The sequence below is a fragment of the Callithrix jacchus genome, chromosome 1 (genome assembly GCF_049354715.1).
Source record: "Callithrix jacchus isolate 240 chromosome 1, calJac240_pri, whole genome shotgun sequence".
In the NCBI taxonomy this organism is placed as follows: Eukaryota; Metazoa; Chordata; class Mammalia; order Primates; family Cebidae; genus Callithrix; species Callithrix jacchus.
The window spans coordinates 129,280,358-129,302,574 of NC_133502.1; the positions used below are offsets into that span (position 1 = coordinate 129,280,358).

Consider the following 22,217-nt stretch of genomic DNA (forward strand, 5'->3'; position numbering starts at 1 on the left):
TGGTCTCCGCCACGCCCTGCGGCGGAGTCTCTACGTTGTAGCGTGTTGTCTCAGCAACGGCAGGCTGCGTCAGCAGTGGGCGTGTATCTCAGTAGGGACGGGTTGCCTCGGCAACGGCTGGCTGCGTCAGCAGTGGGCGTGTATCTCAGTAGGGATGGGTTGCCTCGGCAACGGCTGGCTGAGTCAGCAGTGGGCGTGTATCTCAGTTGGGGCGGGTTGCCTCGGCAACGGCTGGCTGCCTCAGCAGTGGGCGTGTATATCAGTTGGGGCAGGTTGCCTCCGTAGTGGTGGACGCCCCTCCCCCACAGAGCGTCTCGGACCGTCTGCCCGGGATAGTTTGAAATCGCGGTTTTGTTCGTCCCACTGGGTATCCCAAACGATCTGTCCCTGCAATCCCCTGGGCTGGGCTACTGTGCAAGTCTCGTTCAGTCTCAAGTCCAGCCCTCTCAAGTCTCAGGTTGCTGGTTCAACAAGGCACCCAGACAAGTGCGCCCTGTGGGGATTGCTGGGTAGGGCCGGCCGCCGCCGCCCCGGCTGCCGGCTTCGCCAGGCAGACCTACTGCCTGGCGTCCCGTGTCTTTTTATACTTGGGAATTTCCCCGTTCTGTGGGCAACAAAGATCAGTCTGGAAATGCAGCACTGACTCACTGTTTGCGGATTCAACGCGGGCTCCAATCCTGGGTTGTTCTCACAGCGCCATCTTGAGTCCCCTCTCTCTTAACTTATTTTTCTTGATCATTAAAAACAATTATATGAGTGTAACACAAAAAGTATATTACAAAGTATAGAGAATTTTTGCTTTCATTCTAATTTCTTCTACTACCCTTCTTCTATAGATAGAAAATAGTTAATCCTTTCTATTTGTTTTGCTTTATTCTCTCAGGGTTTTCAATAAAGCTATTCTATATCAATCAATCAATCAATCAATCAATCATCTATCATCATCGATCTCTATCTTTAACCTGTATTTATCTTCTTTCTTTACAATAGGTAGATCATATACATTGCTATGTACCTTGCTCTTTTCACATTTTACAGCTGTATAGTATCCTATCATGTGGATGTTCCAGTTATTTAACATTTAGTTTATTTTCTATCTTTTGCTATTTAAAAACTGTTGGATATGGAGAAGAATGTTCTAAGCAGAGGAATCACCATATGCAAAGACAAAGAGGTGAGACCAAGTGTAATATAATAGGAAAATAAAGTATGCTTAGTTTGCAAGGTGTGTTTAGGAACAGTGAGAGATGAATTTGAAAGGGTAGGCAAGAATCTTTTATAATGTTATAGGGTTAAAATTTTGTTCTAAAATTAATAGGAGCCACTGAGGGATTTTAAACACAGGAGCATTTGTCATCACAACATAATATTTGGAAGAATCACTTTGTCAATATTGTGAAAAATAGGTTGGACATTGGTGAGGGTAGAAGTAGGGAGAGCAGTCAGGAAGATGTCACTACAGTTAAAGATAGTAGGAGAGGGGAAAGATAAGTTATATGTTTCAGAAGGTAGACTTGACAGGACTGAATGACTGATAACATGTGGAGGCAAGGAAGAAGAGGAGTCCAGAATCCTTTCCCACTGGTACAAATGGTCAGATAGTTGGTGTCTTTCTTAAGATTGGGAATGTGGCAAAAGTAGAGTCTGATTCAAAAAATATCCTTGCTTGGCTTTGTACATATTGAGGGTTGAGGTGATTATGGAACACACAGGGTGAAAAGGTATATAATCAATAGCTGTCATTATGTGTAGAAATTCGGAGGAAGATTGGAGACAAAGATAAAGATCTGGTCCTTTTTGTCATCAAAAAACTTTTCTACAGGAAAGTCCTATACCAATGTTAGTTATTGCTGCCATCACCACAGCAGTTGTTATTTTGAAGACAAACATTACATTGTAGAGTTATTCTTCCTTATATTTAATTTAAAAATATTTTCTTATTGAAACTCATAGGCTTAGGGTATAATGATAATTTTCAGGCTCTGTGAAGCTTCATATATTAGAAAAGAAGGAAATGGCTTCAAAAAGGAAAGAAATGTGTTTCCTAATCCAAAATGACTTCATTTTAACTTTCATTCACAAATGCTTTGACAAGATTAAACTGAAGCAATGAAGACAGCTTTATTAATTGGAATCTTTCATTACTGTCATGCTTTCTTTGCTAGGGAAGCCAGGAGCTTATATTTTTAAAAATTCATTAAAATTCCAGTGTGCATCAGTCAGATAAATCATTTTAATAACATTCTAATCTTAAATATAGGGTGGAAAAAACCCCATCATATTCATATTTTTGTGCCAAGAAATAAAAGCCCAATTGAGCAATGGCATGAGTTAGAGTCTGGATTGTATAGAGTGTCTGAAGAACTACTCACTGATTCAATTCAATGCATAATTTTTCATCACCACTCAAAATTAAAGAGCCAAGCCAACGTTAAAAAAAATACTTACATAAGAGAAAAGCAGCCTTTGCTGATTGTTTGCCAATTTGTCCTTTACAGGATAAAGGCAGATTAAAAATGCAATTTTTACAGGATTTTTAACAGGTCTGAAATTCTCATTCTTATTTAGCCTAAGGCAATAATTCTTACCTTTTTTTGGTGTGTGTCTTAGAGCATTTTGAGAGCCTGATGACAGAAGTGGATTCTCTTCCAAGAAAAATACTCACATTTACAATACTTTTCACACTATTTTGGGGCATTCTTGACAAACCAGTTTCCCTGAAGTCCGGAGTTTTCAGATAATAAACTGCTGGTTGAGATGTTTAATCCTCTGAGATAGTCATTTGGAGGACAATTCAACTTTTAATCTTGAGCTTGAGCCTTAACATTGACACGAAACTATATTACACCTTTGCTTGAAAATGATCTGAATCTCAAGGGGTGGTGTGAGGTATACATTAGCTTTTCCACTGGAATATATCCACTCTTTATATGTACTTACTTGTCCTAGTCACTCAGAGAAAGAACACAATCTTTTTATTAAAAATTTGTTTGAAAAAATGTAATTAATGAAAAAAATCAGACTAGGAAGTTGGAAACTGGCACTAGGATGATGTTTAAGAAGCATGGGCAACCCCTATCTCTCACTATATACAAAAACTAATTCAAGATGGATTAAAGATTTAATTGTAGGACCTCAAACTATAAAAATTCTAGACGAAACCCTAGGAAATACTCTTCTGGATATTAGCCTAGACAAAGAATTTATGACTAAGTCCCCCAAAGCAGACACAACTAAAACAAAAATTAACAATTTAAACCTAATTAGACTTAAGAACTTCTGTAAAACAAATGAAACTACAACAGAGTAAACACACAACCTACAGAATGGGAGAAAATATCTGAAATCTGTGCATCTGACAAAGGACTATTATCCTTCAGAAAATCAACAAGAAAAAACAAGCGACCTCATTAAAAAGTAGGCAAAGGACATGAACAAATGCTTTTCAAAAGACATGCATGCCGCCAGTAAACATGAAAAAATGCTCATTGTCATTAATCATCAGAGAAATGGAAATCAAAACCAAAATGATATACCACCTCACACCAATCACAATGGCTATTTTAAATAAAGTCAAAAAATAACATATGAAGGCAAGGTTGCAAGTAAATGGGAATGCTTACACACTCTTGGTTAGAATGTAAATTAGTTCAGCCACTATGGAAAGCAGTTTGCAGATTTCTTCAAGAACTAAAAATAGAACTACCATTTGACTCAGCAATCCCATTATTGGGTATATACCCAAACAAAAAGGAGTTCTATTAAAAGACACTTCCTCTCTCATCTTTTTTATAGCACTATTTAAAGTAACAAAGGCAGGGAATCAACGTAGGTACCCATCAACAGTGGACTGGATAAAGAATATGTGGTACATAGATAATATGGAATTGATGCCACCATAAAAGAACAAAATTATGTCTTTTACTGCAACATGGATGCAGCTGGAGGCCCTAATTCTAAATGATTTAAGGCAGAGTCAGAAAACTAAATAGCACATATTCTCACTTATAAGTAGGAGTTAAACATTGGGAACATGGACATAAAGATGGGAACAGTAGACACTAGGAACTTCAGAAAGGGGAAGTGGGGTGGGGGAAGTGTTGAAAAACTATCTACTAAGTATTCAACACTTGGGTAAAAGGTTCAATTAAAGCCCAAACCTTAGCATTACACAATTTATCCATGTAATAAACCTATATGTGTCCCTCCTCAATTTAAACATTTAAGTATTTTTTTTTAATTTAAAGGAAGCATGAGGCCATGGAATATATTTGGCCATTATCCTGAGTGTCTTTCTGGCTCTGTGATGGATGGATAATCAACATCTTAGCCGTACACCTGAAGATCAACCGGTGGAAAAGTTTAAGGGAGGAAACACTGTGTTTGGTCTCTGTCACATATTTTCTATTTCTCAATGCATGTTGTATTAGTTCATTTTCACATTGCTATAAAGAAATACTGGGTAATTCACAAAGAAAAAAGGTTTAATTGACTCACAGTTTTGCATGGCTGGGGAGCCCTCAGGAAGCTTACAACCATAGCAGAAGGGGAAGCAGGCATGTCAAAAAACTACTTAGTATTATGTTCACCACTTGGGTAAAAGGTTCATTTTTTTTTTCGGTCCTACTACCTATCTCTGCTATGGATTCTAAACCAGGATTAGTCTGAATTATGCCTGAGAACCAGTTTGCTCTCATGAGAAAAGTAGTTCTTTTGTTTTTTAAATAAAGTTCATATAAATTGCTGCTTCTGCTTTATGTCACTATTCAGAACAATTTATGTATGAAAGGTCGTTTCACATTAGCCTTGCAAAAGAATCACCCAATTTTACATAAACTAGTTACATAAAGGGTTATAGTTATAATAAAAGCTCATTGCTAGGAATGCCATAGTGAATACCTCTACTTTGCACATGCTGTCATTTCTATGTTCCTAGTGCCTAGCAGACAGCATGACACTGAAATGTTGGTTTAATTGAATTATTTCACAACGTCACAACAGAATTTGTGGAAGTAGAGTTTGATTAAAGAAACAATTTCCTAACGTTTCCAAACTTTACAGAACTCTTGACCTTCATAAAGGAGAAAAGTCCTAAACCGAAAGAGTTTTAAAACTGTAAAACTCCAAAACAAACTTAACTCAAATATCATGCATAAAACAGGATCAGGAAATAGTAAAAGAAAGCTCACCAAGCACATAAATCTGCTATGCACTCAACTGGATTTCTCGTTAAACATGAAAACTGAAGTTTCTCTTTTCTCATTTTTTCCATCTTTTCTTCTAACTGCTGACTGCTTACTTTTAGATAAAGTATGTTTTCATTGCTATATGTTCACACACACACACACGCACATACGCACATGCACACGCACACACACCCTGCAATGCTGCAATGCTGCATTTCTGCTGCAATGCTGATAGCAGAAAATTCATTCTTCTATGGTTTTAACAGCTCAACCAATACCTTCCTTTCAATTTTATGTGGGATAGTGCTGCACCCTTCTATATCATTAACCACTAATTGCCCAATTACAGTGCTTTGGGACACTGCTAAAATTGTGCCTGAGGCTTTTTAGCAAATTCAGCTTTAAAGCAAATGATCCTAGTAGTCAAAAGTATTTACTAAACACAGCACAGTTTCTTCTAGATAGATTATTTAAGGCCTATTATGCTTGCTAGATTCTTATAGTACAAAATACTTGGGTACTTAGTGAAACCGTTGCCTCTTTTCATAAAGCCTTGTTTTTATGCACCAAAATGTAAAAGGGGTATTATGTATTTGGGTAGAGAGGACTCATGCAAATATTCTTTACCTGAAAAACAGTTTTCTTTTTCTTAGTCTATTTTGAAGAAGGGATAAAACATTGTTCTTCATCAAAGCATTATTTGTAAATACTGAGTTAAAAGGTTTATTTTTAAAAATACTCTCTTTTTGTTCAAATGTATACAGCCACGTATACTATAAGGGATTTGAGTATATTCTAACTCATTCCATTATTTGGGCATACCGTTTTTAAAATTTCTCCTTGGGACATTTTATCAAACGTTTGCATTACTGACAACAAATAATAACCATTGTAGACTGTGTTAGTCATTTTCTCCATTTTCTCACATAGTTCTCATTAGTCTTCTCAACAGCTCTCATCTATTCTGAACTTTGTTTTACAGAAGAGGTACTTGAAGCTTTGGATGGGTAAATAACCCACCTAGGATCACACTGCTGATAAAGGGCAAGAGAATATTAAGTATAGCTTAAAAAACTGGAAACTATGGTACAAATTATAATATTTCCAGAAGACAGAAATAAAAAAGAAAGTACCAAATACTAAAACACAGATCTTAACAATACACTGAAAAAAAACCTGAATATAATATATTAAAAAATTTGGAACATGTTTTAAATAAAATACTTTGTAAACCCTGTAGAGAATTCTTTTAAAAATTAGTCCCTAATTTATCCTTTATAATAATCTGGGTTTTCAGATATCAGGTCTGCTTAAGGTGGGGTCCATCTTCACTATTTGGAACTGTGTCCATATAACACATGAAAAGTGGGCCGTCCTTTACTATATATAATTCATCCATTTCACCACTCTCTGTCTTTATAGTTAATGAAGATGTGGTTGTCTTTATTGTATCGATATCTTATAATGATACTTACGTCACACCAAGTGTTCGGTCATTCTTGTACTGCTATGAAGAAATTTATAAGAAATAAGGTTTAATTGACTCATGGTTCTACAGGCTATACAGGAAGCATAGCAACGTCTGCTTCTGGGAGGTCTCAGGAATCTTCCAATTATGGTAGAACACAAAAAGGGAACAGAGCACATAATATGGCAGAAGCAGGAGCAAGAAAGAGAGAGAGTGGAGAGGGGAGGTCCCACACGCTTTTAAATGACCAGACCTTGGGAGAACTCAATATCAAGAGCTCCCAGCCAAGAAGGATTCATCCCCATTATTCAAACACCTCCCACCAGGCCCCACCTCCAGCACTGGGAGTTACAATTCAACATGAGATTTGGAAGTAGGGGCATGATGTCCAAACTATATTAATCTATAATGTCCTTTTTTGCCTTCCTCTGATCTTTTAGAATCTGTAGCCAAAGTGTACACATGATTATGCAGTTCAAAGGGAACAGAAATATTATTGACTTTTATCATTAACAGTTTTTCCTTTGGGGAAATTTTTTAAAGCCTATAATTTTTTTTATAGTATAGAGAAAATCCAAAAGGAGGAAAATTTACCGAAGAGAATCAACCAAGCAACCAAAGAAACAACAAAACAAATTCTTAGAAAGAAAACTAAACAAAAAACAAAACAAAAAAAACAACAAAAAACTTTACATCATCAGTGTGGTTTCAGACTTGCTTTACACAGAGTAGAGTAGGCAAACAATATTTGTTAAACCAAATTAAATGGGCTATTTCTTGTGTCAAGAACATTGCTTTGCAGTAATCTTTGACACTTTTGCAAGTTGGATTCTCTGGGAAGCAGACTCAAATAGCAGTTAATGTACAGGAGGTTTACTAGGAAGTTTTCTAGAGCTGGGCAGAGGGAGAAGCTGATTAGCAATGCAGTGTCACCCAAGATTTCAGCCAACACCATGAGGGGCTTTGAGGCTGAGTTGGCCCTTCCAGTTTGTATCTGGTTATGAAGAAAAGCTTCAGGTCTTTGTAATCTGTCATTGATTAGTCACTGAATATTGGCTGCTTCCTTTCCTCCCTGGGAAGGTGGCCTGACCATGGAGAAGGCAGCTTTCTCCACGGATGGAAAATTCTGTATAGGGCTGACCACAGAGATAGCACTACTTCCAGCAGCTGGCGAAATGTCTTGATATCCTGATGTGGGATCTGAGAGAAGTAGCACTCTGTTCATATTCACTACCAACACTGGCTGGTGAGTGAAATGTAACAAAAATAACAACAAGGAATATTTTCATTATGCTATTCCATTCCAACACTCCATCTTTCAAACTTGAATTCTGGTAAATGACAGACGTGTGTGTGTGTGTGTGTGTGTGTGTGTTTCGTTATTCTCAACTCACAGGTAGACTTGTGAGCTCTGACTTGGCTAATTATTTTGACAATTTCCTATTCATTATCTCACATAGCAGGGAGCCTCTTTGGACCATCAAGCCCATAAATTTACAATTGCACATTAATCAGTGGAATATAATTGCTAATCCTGCCTCTAGGCTTGGGATACACTATAAATGCCAGGATATACACAATTAGCCCCCAGGTTTGCCTAGGAGTCTTTGCCCATACAACAAGAAAATGAGCATTACAGTAATTGAGAAAATGAACACCTTGGGTCTTTTACTAGCAATGGTTAGAAACACTTATCATTGAATTGCCCTGCTTTGTTTCTTATTTTCTCCCAAAAGTATTGCTTGGAAAGAAGCTATTTGGGACACATAGAATTTTAGCTTGTTTGGGTTGAGGAAGGTGAACTGCAAGATGAAGAAGTGTTAAGTCGTAATGCCTTGCAGACTTAGCACTCAGACTTTTTTATTCAAGTTTTTTTCACTAGATGGAGCAGAGAGGTGGAAAGGGAAGAACATTACCTGGAAGTTCTGGAAATCACCTAAAAGTGTACATATAATTTTGGCTGTATATACATCCATACAATTTTCTTTCTTTTCTTTTTATTTCCAGAGGAGATCATCCATAGCTTTCATTAGATGCTCAAAGTGATCTATAAACCAAAAGTTTAGGAATTTTAAAAATAAAACAACTTATTTATTTTCTGATTTTAAGCTATCATCTCTCTATGTCTAAACATGTGTTTGGATAATTCACAAGCACCTTATTCCACTTTTTAACAAGTAATGCATCTCAAGTGAACCTCATCACTATTTTCTCTATTTCTCTGAGTCATATTTTGTTCATTTAAATTGTTCAGTTTAGAAATGGAGGCATTCATTAGTCCCTTCACCTCTTCTTTGTTTTCCACATCTGAGATCCATGTGATGACATGGCTGGAAGACAAAGTATCTTTCATTTTATAAATCTTACTTACCTTGGTGGCCTTTTGGTATATCACTGCTCAGAATGTTTTTTATGAAGCCCCAGTCAATAATAAAATGGTTTTCAGACAGGGTAATTATAAAGGGAGAGTAGTGGAAAATGTTTCTTTTTATCAGGATAGAAGGAAAGAGCCAGTGAGATCTGGTTTATGAGAAAATGCTTAGATAATTTTTTTTTAGGTGAATGGATTAGATGGCCTTTCACAGACCAGTTTCAGTTTTGCTGTGTTAGCTGTAGCATGGTGATTGGGAAGGGGGAGGTATATGTTTTGGAATCAACCACAGGTGGGCTGGGTTTGGGAGGCCAATAATCTTTGTCGTAATTATGTGAACTCTGCTCAGTAGCAATGCTTCATATTTAGTCAGACAAAGGGGCCCATTCAAATTCACAAGTTTTGGAAAACACAAATGCCAGATAAGCAAAGAAAAGGTAGAACGTGAAAGCACAGGCTTTTGTCCCTAGTAAAGTTAGGTAGAATTTCCCAGTGTCTTATGAAATTTGTTACACATTTCTGAGCAGGAAATTGTTCTGCTAAGTCCTCTTTTTCTATTTCCCATGTATTCTTATAATAGATTTATTCTTTTTTTTTTTTTTTTTTTTTTGAGATGGAGTTTTGCTCTTGTTGCCCAGGCTGGAGTGCAGTGGCATGATCTTGGCTCACTACAACCTCCACCTCCCAGTTTCAAGTGATTCTCCTGCCTCAGCCTCCTGAGTAGCTGGGATTACAGGCATGCACCACCATGCCTGGCTAATTTTGTATTTTTAATAGAGACGGGGTTTTGCCATGTTGGACAGGCTGGTTTCGAACTCCTGACCTCAAGTGATCCACCCGCCTCGGCCTACCAAATTGTTGGGATTACAGGCATAAGCCACCACACCCAGCCAATAGATTTATTCTTGTAGGCAATTTGTATATCTCCTCTTTAGAACTCCCAAGAGTCTTGCCTGCTGGATTAGTAAAACTTGTCTACCTAAAAGAAAACATTTCCCTGCCAATGATCTCATAGGCATTCACTGATGCCTAGAATTCTAGCAACAATATACAAAGCCTTTTATTCAACAAGGAAGGAATGGAGAATAAGGAAGGGAAAGAAGGAAGTCAACTAATGTTTGCTGCGCATCTATCATGGCTCTGGCACTATGCTAAGCCCCATGTTTAGATTACCTATCTGTGCACTTGATTCTACTTTCCAAGACAGTTATACTTATCCCAGAAGAAAACAAAACAAAACAAAACAAAACAAAACAAAACAACTAATGCCCAATGAGTTTACGCATCTTGCCCAAAGTCAGTTGCTTTTTTCCTTAGGGGATGTCGTTATCACTATGACAGTGGCACTGTGACCCAGGATAATTCACTTAAATGTTTGGTACTAAGGGAAGCCCTTTACCTCTATTCTTTTGTTTAGATTTGGACCAGGAGAGAAGAGAATAGATCTAGCTATGAAGGAGAGAGAAAGTTTGGTGTGGGACTGGTTATTTGACAATTTCTTTCAGCTCCAAGTCAATTCTCTTATGCTCCGTTGTTTGATACTGCTGTGGGACCCTGCCAAAGAGATTTTCCAGACTCCTTTGTCTTGGTGGTTCTTTTACAGAACCTGCCAATAGGGGTACCATAGAGAGATGGGAAAGTAGGTACAGGGGAGAAGGGATATTATCTTTTTGCCTGTTCTTACACTGTAGGACCAGAAATATTGTTGCCCCTAGCAGTGGTTGTTGGCTGCAATATCTGATTACTTTCAGTACTTTAAGAACCAATGTCTTCATACTTCCTCATAAGGAACCACCTGTGTTCCCTCCTCAGAAGCCTGAAAACTGACTGCACGGGGCTCCTGGTCCAAGCTCATAGGTTGTGATAGCCCTGCCTCTTCCCTTTCTTCTAGCCTTAGAGTGCCAGCAGCTTCCTCCTTGGGCTATTCTTTCAGTCATACAATGCCCTTTGCACCCAGTTCCTTGTATGAAACCCTCTGTTTTTGAAATGTTATAATGGTTTTTGTTTTCTTGACCAGAATTTGATGGTGTGTGTTTGTATGATTAACATGGGGAATAGAGAGACAATTGGGAGGATCAAAGGCTTGAGAAATAAAAGTCTTTAATCTGGTCTAGGAAACTGCTAGCTGCATCAGTGGATTATTAGAAGAGGAGTTGCCTTGACAGAGAGGCCCTTGGAAGAAAATGTCTGGATTTTATGTCATCCACAATAAGAGCATTTCTTAATGCATGAAGGCATGAGATCTAGAAAGAGGCTCTGGATATTATTTCCCTTTAAAGTAAATGCAAAAAGTCACACAGAGAGTCTTAGTCCATTTATGTAAGTATAACAAAATACCTTAGACTGGGTAATTTATAAAACAGAGAGACTTATTTCATCCCAGTTCTGGAGCCTGGGAAGTCCAAGATCAAGACTCCAGCATCATGTCTGGTGAGGGCTGCTCTTTGCTTCTAGGAGGGCACCTTGATGCTGCATCCTCTGGAGGGGGAAACACTGTATTATCACATGGCAGATGGGATGGAAGGGCAAAATGGGGTGAATTTCCTTCATCAAGCCCTTTTATTTGGTCACCTAGTCTCACTCATGAAGGCAGAGTCCTCATGACTCAATCACCCCCTAAAGGTCATACCTCTTACTAATGTTGGATTGGGAATTAAGTTTCAACGTGAATTTGAGAGGAGTCAAAAACATTTAAGTCACGGCACAAATGAACCAGCTTTCCATATTATAGCAGCTTTTTACTATGTCAGGTGGTAAAAGAGAATTACTTGCAATTTAATCCCTTTCACTAGAGACACAAGAGTAATCTTCCCTTGTGTGTCCAATGTCTTTTTCACCTTCCTAGAGTTTGGGATGGGATGATGTGCAAGATTTGATCCTCCCCGGACCACAGATGGCCTGTGTTTCCTTTCTACTCAAATGTCAGTAAATGCTTTTGACTGTTTTCTAAGGGAACAGATTACCTGTTTATCAAAATGAGTTAGCTGTAGCTTGCTGACAAACAGTATTCCATTTTCAGGAGCAGCTGTCAGACTTTTAAAACATTAAAATCCCATCAAAAACATTTCAGGAAATACAGCCAAAACCTTATAAGTGACTTTCTAAAATCTGTTCTGCTCAGATGTATTCAAGATAATTAATTGGCATAGTACTTTTCATGTTCTGAGTATGTTTTTTTTAAGTTAATAAATGTGTTTCAGATATTTTCATAGATATGTTACCTTAAATTTAACAAATGGGCACCACATGCAGTGATAAAAATTAAAATGACCATGATACAATAGAGACCTACAATCTGCCCAAAGATGAAATCTTTTTCCATGCTGGCACAGGGGAAAGGACAATTATTTACACTGCTCCTATGTTGAGCATTCTCCTTCACCCTGGTCTCCAAACAAACTCTCCCATAGAGCTCTTCTGGGTTTCACTAGATAGAATGGCCAAAAGGCCTATATGGTAGAGTCAAAAGGCCCCTAAGTCCTAAACAATTTGAAATAATAAAAGTCTAGAATTCTATTTAAATCTCAGTTTTCTGAAATTACTACATATAATCTTGTCTCATGGTTTCTCAACAAAAATAAGATTTTCAAAGCCAAACAAATTGGGACAGTTAGGCCTAGTAGTACTCTTTCCTAGAGATTTAGCTTGTAAAACACAAGTTAAAGTCTCTGAGAAGTCCTGCAGTTAAAAAAAAAAAACTGGTTAAAGTTTGTGGAAGATAGTAACTTCCGAATCTGTTTGTGGAAGATAGTAACTTCCGAATCTGTTTGTTTGTGGAAGATAGTAACTTCCGAATCTGTTTGTTTGTGGAAGATAGTAACTTCCGAATCTGTTTGTTTGTGGAAGAAGATAGTAACTTCCGAATCTGTTTGGTCATAGAGCCTCTCTAATCTTTTGTATTTTCTATGGTCAACACCCCAAACTAATATTCACTGGGATATATTTTTGGCAATACTGTAAATGAATAAAAGGAAGATGGTAAAGATATTTAAAGGTCCAGCAAAAGAGGAAAGCCTAGAGAAGGTGAGATTCTAATAAATATTTACTTTCTGAAAAAGATATGGTATTTTATATTAGCTAGGTGTCTCTGTTGAAAAATGAGAGAAACACAGTTTCAAAGTGGTTTAAAGCAAAAATGAGAATTTCACGTTTCACACTGAAAAAATTCAGGGTAGACTTTGTTTCAGACACTGCTGAATTCTGAAATAAACAAATGTTTTACTTTCAGTCCTACCATTATTCTCAGAATCCTTGTATAGTCTCTGGAAACCCATTTTATCTATATGTGGCAGTATGATAGCTGTAGAGTCTTCAATCATTTATATTTTTAGGATCTAGCGTAGTGGGAAAAAAGTCCCTCTCTTTACTGGAGCTGGTGGTGGAGACACATTCAAATTGAGTACTTTTCCCTGGTCTATTTTTATATTGTGTTAACAGGAAAAAATATCCAAAATATTTTCAAAAGTTATATGTGCTTATTTGAACACCAGAAAAAGGGAATAAGCTTGATGGACTGGATTCCCACACTTCATTTGAACAAATTGGAAAGAGATCCTGATTAGAAGCCATCATTGCTTTGATCCAGATAAAAGCAATCTGTTTCTCTGGATAACCTACCAATGGAGAATTGTGTTAGTTTGGGTTATCTAGAGAAACAGAACTAATAGCATACATACATTCATATGAGAAGATATATTATGAGAATTGGCCAATATGATGATGAAGGCTGAGAAATCCTACAATATGCCATCTGCTGGAGAACCAGGAAAGGCTGTAGAATAAGTCAGCATGAGCCCAAAATTCCAAGAACAAGGCATTCCTATATCAGATGGCAGGAGAAGATAGATGTCCCAATTGAAGGAGAATATAATTTGGATTCCTTCATCTTTTTGTTCTCTCTGTATCCTTAGGGGATTGGATAATGCTCATCCACATTGGAGAGAGGATCTTCTTCACTCAGTCTATTGATTGAAATGCGAATCTCTTAGACATACTAATCCTTAGAGACACACCTGGAAATAATGTTTTACCAGTTGTCGGGACATCCCTTTAACCCATTCAAATTGACACATAAAATAAATTATCACAAGTGGAAAGAAAAGCAGAAGCTTTTAGAAGAAAAATTACATGGCCATCAAATGCCTTAATGTGGCCTTAGTAGTTTGCATTAGCAGGAGCCCCCAGATTCACAAAAAGAAGAGGATGAAGATAGAGAAGGAAGAACGGAAGCCCATGGCTGACCTTTATTGAAGGTCCTTCCTTTGTCTTCTATGATTTCTCCTCTTTGCAGCATGTATTTCCTGACAATTCTCTGTCACTTGGTAGCTTGTTCCAGTTCCTCACCTTGCCAGTCTTTCTTTCCCTTCCTTATCTCCAAGAATATCTATCTTTCTCTGCAAAGGAGCACACAGCTCCTGACCTGTGGCTTGGGTTTGGAGTCTCCTTTTTTTCTGGTGTATGGTGAGAAATATAATGGAAATTATTGTTTATTGTAAATTGAAAATATATTTTCCTGGCAATGCAAGACGGCAGTCTGAGAAATTTCCCTTCTCCCCACCTATGTGAATACTTTATATTGTATTGAAGTTCAATCTGTATATGTGTGTGTATCTTGATTTTATGCGTTGTTTTGTTTCCCAAAGTACCTTATAGACTGGCTTCTCCTATCCTCCTCTCTCACCACTCCCTTACTTATACTTTCTGCTCTATCAATGCAAACCTGCAGTTCCCCATGCATTCTCTTACTATGTAATACTGTCTTTGGTTGCCGTTCCCTAAACACAGCCTGTGCCAGTAATTTATTGAGGGAGTGCTCTTAGGAGAAACCTGGAAAGAATTGAGAGAAGTAGGAAAGAACAGAGAAAGACATCAGGCAAACATGTGTGTTCAGCTGACCCTGTGGGGAGCTCTGGAGCATGAAGCATACCATGAAGTTTTTCTATCTTAAGTAATCAGACTAGCCTTTTATTTCTCCATATCATTCAGCCATTGGCTGTGGATTATTTTTGAAAAAGGCATAGCTTCCCAGGCATTCTTAGGTAAGCCACCTCTCATAAGCTGAGAACAAGACTCAGGAGCAGAGTGCAGTTGTGAACTGTTAACAACCAATAACTCAGAGCGACTGGAATATCTACTACAACTATCCTAAGTGGTTGATAACTTAATTCACTCCCTGAAAATTCATCAGCCCTTCCTCATGCTTTATTGCTTAAAACCTGACCTATACAGTGGTTTTCAAACCTTAGTGTGCATCAGAATTACAATTGTCTTGAGAGTTTGTTAAAACTCAAATTGCTTACTCTTGCCCTCAGAGCTTCTGATTCGGTAGCTGTAAGACTGGGCCTAAAAGTTTATACTTCTTTCTTTCCTTTGGTGTAACTTTTATTTTTTAAACATTTTCACTAATTTTTAAACATTGTTTTAAAATACTTTTGTAGGTACACTGTAGGTGTATCTATTTATGAGATACATAAAATGTTTTGATACAGGCATGCAATGTAAAATAATCACATCATGAATAATGGGGTATCCATTCCTTCAAGCATTTATTTGAGTTACAAACTGTGTAGTTATACTCTAAGTAATTTTAAAATGTACAATTAAGTTATCGACTATAGTCACTCTATCGTGTTATTAAACAGGAGATCTTATTCAGTATTTCTACTTTTGTTGTACCAATTAACTATCTTCATCTCCCACCCAACCCTCCATTACCTTTCCAGCCTCTGGTAACTATCCTTCTATGCTCTGCGTCCATGAGTTCAATTGATTTGATTTTTAGATCTTACAATAAGTGAGAACAGGCAATGTTCATCTTTCTGTGCCTTGCTTATTTCACTTAACATAATTATTTACAATATTGTTCCTTCAATGTTGTTGCAAATGACTAGATCTCATTCTTTTTTGGTGGCTAAATAGGAGTCCATTGGGCATATGTACCACATTTTCTTTATGCATTCATCTGTTAATGGACACTTAGGTTGCTTCCAAATCTTAGTTATTTTAACAGCGCTGCAACAAATATAGGAGTGCAGATAACTATTTGATATAATGATTTCCTTTCTTTTGGGTATATACCCAGGAGTAGGATTCCTAGATCATATGGAAGCACAATTTTTAGTTTCTTAAGCAGCCTCCAAACTGTTCTCCAGAGTGGTTGAACTAATTTACATTTCCACCAATAGTGTACAAGGGTTTCCTTTTTCCACATCCTCACCAGCATTTGTTATTGCCCGTCTTTTGAATATAAGCCATTTTAACTGGAGTGAGATGATATCTCATTATAGTTTTAATTTGCATTTCTCTGATGATCAGTGATATTGAGCACCTTTTCATATAACTGATTGCCATTTGTATGTCTTCTTTTGAGACATGTCTATTTAAATATTTTGCTCACTCCTTAATCAGATTCTCAGTTTTTTTTTCCTATATAGTTGATTTAGCTCCTTATATATTCTGGCTATTAATCCCTTGTCAGAGGGGTAGTTTGCAAATATTTTTTCCCATTCTGTGGGTTATCTCTTCATTTTCTTGATTGTGTTTTTTGCTGTGCAAAAGCTTTTTAACTTGATGTGATCCCATTTGTCCATGTGTGTTTTGGTTGCTTGAGTTTGTGGGGTATTGCTGAAGAAATCTTTGCCCAGACCAGTGTCCTAAAGATTTTCTTCAACGTTTTCTTGTATTACTTTTATAATTTAATGTCTTAGATTTAAGTCTTTAATCCATTTTTTGATTTTTCTATATGGGAAAAGATAGGGGCCTTGTTTTATTCTTTTGCATATGGATGGATATGCAAAATTAGATGGATATCCAGTTTCCCAATAATATATATTGAAGAGACTCTCTCTTCTCCTGTGTAAGTTATTGCCACCTTTGTCGAAAATGAGTTACCTATAGTCGTGTGAATTTGTTTCTAGGTTCCCTATTCTGCTCCATTGGTCTATGTGTCTGTTTTTATGCCAGTACCATGCTGTTTTAGTTACTATACTTCTATAGTATGATTTGAAGTTAGGTAGTATGATTCCTCCAGTTTTGTTATTTTTGCTCATGACAGCATGGCAATTCTGTGTCTTTTGTGGCTCCATACAAATTTTAGGATTGTTTTTTCTATTTCTACAAAGAATGTCTGGTAATTGGATAGAGATTGCATTGAATCTGTATGTTACTTTGGGTGGTACGGACATTTTAATGATGTTCTTTCAATCCATGAACCTGCAACATTTTTTCATTTTTGGTGTCTTCTTCAACTTATTTAATCAGTGTTTTATAGTTTTTATTATAGATACCTTTTACTTCTTTGGCTAATTACTAGCTATTTAATTTTATGTGTAGCTATTGTAAGCGGGATTACTTTTTAATTCTTTTTTCAGATTGTTCACAACTGATGTATAAAAATGCTACAATTTCTGTGTGTTAATTTTATATCTTGTAAGTTTACTGAATTTCACTTCTAATAGTTTTCTTGTGGAGTCTTTAGGTTGTTCCAAATATGAGATCATATCATCAGCAGACAAGGATAATGCCCTTAATATCTATCTCTTGTCTGATTGTTCTTGCTAGGAATTCCAGTACTATGTTGAATAACAGTATTGAAACTGGGCATCCTTTTTGTGTTCCAGATTTTGGAAGAAAGGCTTTTATATTTTCCCCATTCAGTATTAGCTGTGGGTCTGTCACATGTGGCTTTTATTAAGTTGAGGTACATTTCTTCTATCCCCAGTTTTTTGAGGGTTTTTATGATAAAGAAATGTTAAATTTTATTCAATTTTGTTCTGTATGAATTGAAATAATCATATAATTATATTATTCATTCTGTTGGTATGATGCATCATGTTGATTGATTTACATGTATTGAACCATCCTTGGATCCCAGGGATAATTCCCACTTGGTCATAATAAATGATCTTTCTAATGAATTGTTGAATTTTGTTTGCCAGTATTTTGTTGACAATTTTTGCATCAATATTTATCAGAAAGGTTGGCCTGTATTTTTTTTAAATGTATCTTTGTCTGGTTTTTGTTTCAGAGTAATACTTGCCTGGTAGAGTGAGTTTTTAAGTACCCTTCCTCCCCTATTTTTCAGAATAATTCAAGTAGGATTGGTATTAGTTCATCTTTAAATGTTTGGTAAAATTCAGCAGTGAAGACTTCAGGTCCTGGGCTTTTCTTTACTAGAAGACTTTTTCTGATGTCTTCAATCTTGTTACTGATCTATTCAGGTTTTCGATTTCTTCCTGATTCAATCTTGGTAGGTTGTATGTGTCAAATAATTTGTCAATTTCTTCTAAATTGCCCAATTTATTGGCATTTATTTGTTCATAGTGGCCACTAATGAACCTTTGAATTTCTGCAATGAGAGTTGTAATGTTTCCTTTTCCATTTCTGATTTTATTTGAATCTTCTCTCTTTTTTCCTTAGTCTGGCTAAGGGTTGGTAAATTTTGTTTAACTTTTTAAAAAAAACAATTTGTTTTGTTTCATTAATCTTTCATATCATTTCCTTTATTTGTCAATTTTATTTGTTCTTACTTTGCTAGTTCCCTAATATGTGTTGTTAGATTATTTACGTTTTTGCCCTTTTATTTTTATGTAGGCACTTACAGCTATAAACGTCCCTCTTGGTACTAGTTTTGCTGTATCCCACAGATTTTGACATGTTGTGTTTCCATTATTATTTATTTCAATAAATTTTGTAATTGCCTTCCTAATTTTTTTATTGACCTATTGGTTGTTCAGGAGCATATTGTTTAATTCCCATGTATTTGTATAGTTTCCAAAATTCCTCTTGTTATTAATTTTTAGTTTTATTCCATGTGGTCAGAGAAATGTTTGATATTATTTAAATTTTTTGAATGTTTTAAGACTTGTTTTTTTACCTAATACATGGTTAATCCTTGAGAGTGATCTAAGTACTCAGGAAAAAAATGTGTGTTCTGCAGCTATTGGATGAAATATTCTGTGAATAATTAGATTCATTTGGTTTACAGTGCAGATTAAATGTGATGCTTATTGATTTTCTCTCTGGAAGATCTGTCCAATGTTGAAAGTCAGATGTTGGTATCTCTAGCTATTATTGTATTGAGGCCTGTCTCTCTCATCAGCTCTAATAGCATTGGCTTTAGTTCCAGTGTTGAGTGCATTTATATTTAAAGTTGTTATATTCTCTTGCTGAACTGACCCCTTTATCATTATATAGCTACCTTCTTTGCCTCTTCTTATAGTTCTTGTCTTGAAATAGATCTTGTGTGATGTAAGTATAGCAATTTTTACTTTTTTTTTGTTTCCATTGGCATAGAATATCTTTTTCCATCTCTTTATTTTCAGTTTATGTGTGCCTTTATAAGTGAAGTATGTTTCTTGTGGGTAACAGATAGATGGGTCTTGCTTTTTCATTCATTCAGCCAGTCTGTCTTTTTACTGGACACTTTAGTCCATTATATTTAGTGTTATTATCCATAAGTAGGACTTACTCCTGCCTTTTTATCATTTGTTTTCTGGTTATTTTGTGGTCTTCTCTTCCTTTTTTTCTTTCCTCCCTGTCTTCTTTTTAGTGAAGGTGATTTTCTCTTTAAATAAAATATGATATCTTGCATTTTTGTGTGTCTCTATTGTATTTTCATTTGAGGTTACTATGAGGTTTGCAAATATTGTCTTATAATTTATTTTTAACTGATAACAACTATTTGTATAAACAAACAAGCAAAATGAGAAGTGATAAAATCCTACACCTTCATCCTTCCGCTTTTTAATTTTTCACATTTATATTTAAATCTTATTGTACTATGTCTCAAAAAATTGTTGTAGTTATTACTTTTAATTTGTTTATTGTTTAGTCTTTCTACTTAGGATAAGAGATGTTTACACACCACAATTACAGTAATAATATTCTGTATCTTTCTGTGTACTATTACCAGTGAGTTTTGTATCTTAATGAGGAATAATTTATCCCTCATTAATTTACATTTATTTTTGATTTAAGTATTTCCTTTAACATTTCTTTTAGAATGGGTCTGGTATTGATGAAATCCCCCAACTTTTGTCTGGGAAAGTCATTTCTCCTTTATGTTTGAAACATATTTTCACTGAATTCTGGGTTAGAAGGCTTTTTTTTTTCCTTCAGCACTTTAAATGTGTTATGCCCCTCTCTCCTGCCCTGTAACATTTCCTCTAAAGAATCTACTGCTAGACATATTGAGGCCCTAGTTTACGTTATTTGTTTCTTTTCTCTTGCTGCTTTTAGAATCATTTCTTTATTCTTAACTTTTGGGGTTTGGATTATTAAGTACCCTGAGATAGTATTCTTTGGGTTAAATCTGCTTGGTGTTCTATAACCTTTTTGTCCCTGAATATGGATATCTTTCTGTAGATTTTGGAAGTCCTGTATTTTTATTCCTTCAAATAACTTTCTACTCTAGTTTCTTTCTCTATCTCCTCTTTAAGGTCAATAACTCTTAGATTTGCCCTTTTGAGGCTATTCTCTAGATCCTGTAGGCTTTCTTCATTGTTTTTTTATTCTTTCTTCTTTTGTCTCTTCTGTGTATTTATAAATAGTCCTGTTTTCAAGCTTAATATTTCTTTCTTTTGCTTCATGAATTTTGCTATTAAAGGATGCTGATGCATCCCTCAGTATGCCAATTGCATTTTCAGCTCCAGAATTTCTTCTTGATTCCTTTTAATTATTTCAGTCTCTTTGTTAACTTTATCTAACAGAAATCTGAACTTCTTCTCTGTGTTGTCTTGAATTTCCTTTCTATCTTGTCTTGAATTTCTTGGAGTTTCCTCAATGCTGCTGTTTTGAATTCTCTTTCTGAAAGGTCACTGATCTCTGTTTCTCTAGGACTGATCTCTGGTGCCTAATTTAGTTCATTCAGTGAGATCATGTTTTGCTGGATGGTGTTGATGCTAGTAGATGTTCTTGGGTGTCTGGGCACTGAAGAGTTAGGTATTTATTGTGGTCTTCACTGTCTAAGCTTATATGTAGCCATCCTTCTTGGGAAGACTTTCCAGATATTTGAAAGGACTTGGGTGTTGTGATCTAAGCCGTATATGCATTGGGGGCACCCAAGCCCAGTAACACTAGTTCTTGCAGACTCATAGGTGTACCACCTTGATGGTCTTGAACAAGATCCAGGAGAATTCTCTAGATTACCAAGCAGAGATTCTTGTTCTCTTCCCTTGCTTTCTCCTAAACATACTGAGACACACACTCTGTTTTAAGACGCCTGGAGTAGAGATGGAGTGACATAAGCACCTCTGTAACCACCATCTTTGATTGCACTGGGTCAGACCTGAAGCCACCACAGCACTGAGTCTCACCCAAGGCCTGCTGTAACCACTCCCTGGCTCCTGCCTATCTCTACTGAAGGCCCTGGGGCTCTAAAATCAGGCAGTGGCAAAGTTGGCCAGGCCTGTGTCCTCCCCTTCAGGTCAGTGAGTTCCCCTAGACCCTGAGTGGGTCCTGAAGTATCATCTGTTGGTTGGAGACTAGAGTCAAAAACCTTAGAGGTCTACCTGGTATTCCTCGTATTACAGCTGAGTTGGTACTCAAACTATAAGATGCTGTTCTTCCCATTACTCACTTGCCTTTCCAAAGGCATAAAGGCCTCGCCTCATAGCCATCATCACCTCTGGCATGAGGGATACTACTAGACTACCACCAATGTTCCCTTAACGCCCAAGGTCTCTTAAGTCATTCTTGTGGTGAATGCTGTCTGACCTAGGACTCACCCTTCAGGGAAGTGGGCTTTTTTTCTGGCCTGGGGAAGGTCCAGAAATATCATCAAAGAATGAAGTCCTGAAATTGAGTACACTAAGAGTCCCGTTGGTGCTCTACCCCATTTGTGGTCATGTTAGTACCTAAGGTGCAAGACAAAGTCCCCTATACTTTTCCCTCTGGTTTTCTCAAACATAAGGAAAGGAAGTTTTCCCTATAGCCCTAGAGTCTCATCTGAAACCAGCAAGTCTCAGAGGCTCACCAAGACCTTTGATGTTATACCTGGGTATTTCTGCTTGTTATTCAGGTCTCAAGGGCTCTTCAGTTAGCAGGTGATGAATGCTTCCATAACTGGGTCATTTCCTTCAAGACAGTCACTTCCCTTCTGGCCCCCTTAGGTATCGTCTGGCCTAAAATTATTGTCTGAGAGCTAGGGTCTGGAACAGAGATCCCATGACTGTGACCAGTGTCCTATCCTGCC

The 22,217-nt window shown here is 36.8% G+C and overlaps 1 long non-coding RNA gene across 1 annotated transcript in view; it reads left to right on the top strand.

The window, feature by feature from the left end:
* LOC103793377 (uncharacterized) overlaps positions 1 to 22,217 on the top strand; it is a 384,615-nt gene that overhangs the window by 286,719 nt on the left and 75,679 nt on the right. The window lies entirely within an intron of this gene.